At 33.7% G+C, this 2,500-nt stretch overlaps 1 protein-coding gene across 2 annotated transcripts in view; it reads left to right on the top strand.

Annotated features, from left to right (window-relative positions):
- The first annotated feature begins 125 nt into the window (after positions 1 to 125).
- Positions 126 to 2,500, top strand: part of hdlbpb (high density lipoprotein binding protein b) — a 24,464-nt gene continuing 22,089 nt past the window's right edge. For both annotated transcript variants that reach the window (XM_027165319.2, XM_027165320.2), the window contains exon 1: positions 126 to 267. The gene's annotated coding sequence lies outside the window, so the exon portion shown is untranslated. The remainder of the gene's footprint in view (positions 268 to 2,500) is intronic.

The raw sequence follows: 2,500 nt of genomic DNA, 5'->3' as shown, positions 1-2,500 counted from the left end.
CAAATAATCAGATACAATCAACAAATTTATTAATATAATAAGACAAATAAGCAAAATACACACACACACACACACACACACACACACACGAAGACTGCCAAACGTTTATATGGCAAGAGAAATATAATCAAATTTAAGGTTTGAATCACTATTCGACTCTTATGAGCCGTTGCTTGAAGAACCGACTCTTGGCGAAATGAATCATTTTCAGTGTTTACAGTCAGCTGTCAAGAAATAAAAAAGCGGCTCTTCTTCTCGTCTGATCAGGTTAGTTAAGAAATCATACTTTCTGTATATTTATGCAATTAAACGGGTTTAATAGCTGTATATTTCAGTCTGAACCGTGAATTTATTCAGAGGGGGAAACGATTATAGTAGCAGCGCGTGAGATCTTTAGCTGTTTACAAGCTAGCGCGCTAACCGTAGATGCGACAGTCGGTGCGCGCGCGTGTGTGTGTGTGTGTGTGTGTGTATGTGTGTGTATGTGTGTATATATATATATATATATATATATATATATGTATGTATGTATGTATGTATGTGTGTGTATATTTGTGTGTGTGAGAGAGTTTGTGTGTGTGTATATATATAATATGTGTGTATATATGTATGTATGTTTGTGAGAGAGAGATTGTGTGTGTGTGTGTGTGTGTGTGTGTGTGTGTATATATATATATATATATATATATATATATGTATATATATATATATATGTATATGTATGTATGTATGTGTGTGTGTGTGTGTGTGTGTGTGTGTATATATATATATATAATATGTGTGTATATATGTATGTATGTTTGTGAGAGAGAGATTGTGTGTGTGTGTGTGTGTGTGTGTGTGTGTGTGTGTGTGTGTGTTTTATACTATAATCACTTTAAGCTGTTTTTTATTGCTTAACTTGCTTAACTTCTCTTACCGCCACAAATCATCCTTCTTTCATTTAAATCCCACTCTCTAATTATTTTAATGCCTTTTAATGCTTCTTAGCGGGTGCACTGTGGCTTAGTGGGTAGCACGTTCGCCTCAAACCTCCAGGTTCGGGGTTCGATTCCCGCCGCGTGTGTGCATGTTCTCCCCGGGTACTCCGGTTTCCTCCCCCGGTCCAAAGACATGCATGGTAGGTTGATTATAGGTTGGTTGATCATCTCTGGAAAATTGTCCTGAGTGTGTGATGGGTTGGCACTCCTTCCAGGGTGTATGACACTTGACACAGGCTCCCGTGACCCGAGGTAGTTCGGATAAAGCGGTAGAAAATGAGTGAGAATGAGTAATGCTTCTTAGCTAGCATTAAAAGAACAATTAACCCTAGCATTGTAGCATATATTTAGCATTGCTAACATTATTATAAAACATGTATATTTAATAATAATAATAATAATAATAATAATAATAATAACAATCACTAAACTGAAAGCTGTCATTGCTATTTTATTGCTGACCCTTGTGAAATTATTTCTGTATTTTATTGTATAGGTTATGGAAATGAGGCTTTGTTTGATTACATTTGCATATATTTGAATATTTAATAAGACTGTAAATTTATATATAATAAATGTTTATTTCGAGACTCTTGAGAGAAAGTGTGTGTGTGTGTGTCAGAGAGAAAATGAATGAATGAATGAATTTTATACACAATGTTGTTAAAACGAGCAAGAATTGTACACGAACAAGACGATAAAGTGTTACACAAGGTAACATCACAGGTTTAAACGGTTTGGATCAATTTATGCCAATGAGGTTTCGTTTATTTAAATATTCATTTGTAAACAAACGATATAAAGTGGTGCTTTGATGACTTTAGAATTTGATTCTTGTCAAATTCAGATGCCTTTATTGATATTGAAAGATTTTAATCATTGAAAAATAATGCTCTATTATAAAAAACATTTATTTGAGGATTTATTTTGAATAATCTAATAATAATAATAATAATAATAATAATAATAATAATAATAATAATAATAAACACATTAAGAATCTGCTCCTGGAATATATTTCTAATTCTGATCAGAAGCGACATGTCAGATCTCGCTCGGGTCATAAATTGGTTTATTCTTGTTTTTTTTGTTGTACTAAAGTGTTGTCAGTGGTCCTGAGTGAACAAACTACTTCCTACTTGTGAACAAACTACTTCCTGTTCTGATTTCCGTTATAGACGTCGTTTCCTAATAAACACGGATGAAGGTGGAAACGTAACGAGCTCCGTATCAGAGTCTGGGGTGTTGATTTAACTAGAAATGGAGCTCCAAAGTCGGCTAAAGCGCCCGGGTTTGTGTATTCGTTACTCCACTAAAAATAAAGAAAATAAAAAATAAATAAAAAACAGACTTTTGTGTGAATTCTTAGAGACTAAACTTGTTTATTTTTCTGTGTTTTTTTTAAACTGAGAAATGATGCATTTGATCTGACCTCACGTCCATAACCTTTACTGCTGAATGCACTGACTAAGGGATCAGTTTTCATAATAGGCAGCTTTTTCTTTCTTTCTTTCTTTCTT

This window comes from Tachysurus fulvidraco, chromosome 8 (genome assembly GCF_022655615.1).
Source record: "Tachysurus fulvidraco isolate hzauxx_2018 chromosome 8, HZAU_PFXX_2.0, whole genome shotgun sequence".
NCBI classification, from domain to species: domain Eukaryota; kingdom Metazoa; phylum Chordata; class Actinopteri; order Siluriformes; family Bagridae; genus Tachysurus; species Tachysurus fulvidraco.
This window is presented reverse-complemented; position numbering and strand designations above follow the sequence as displayed.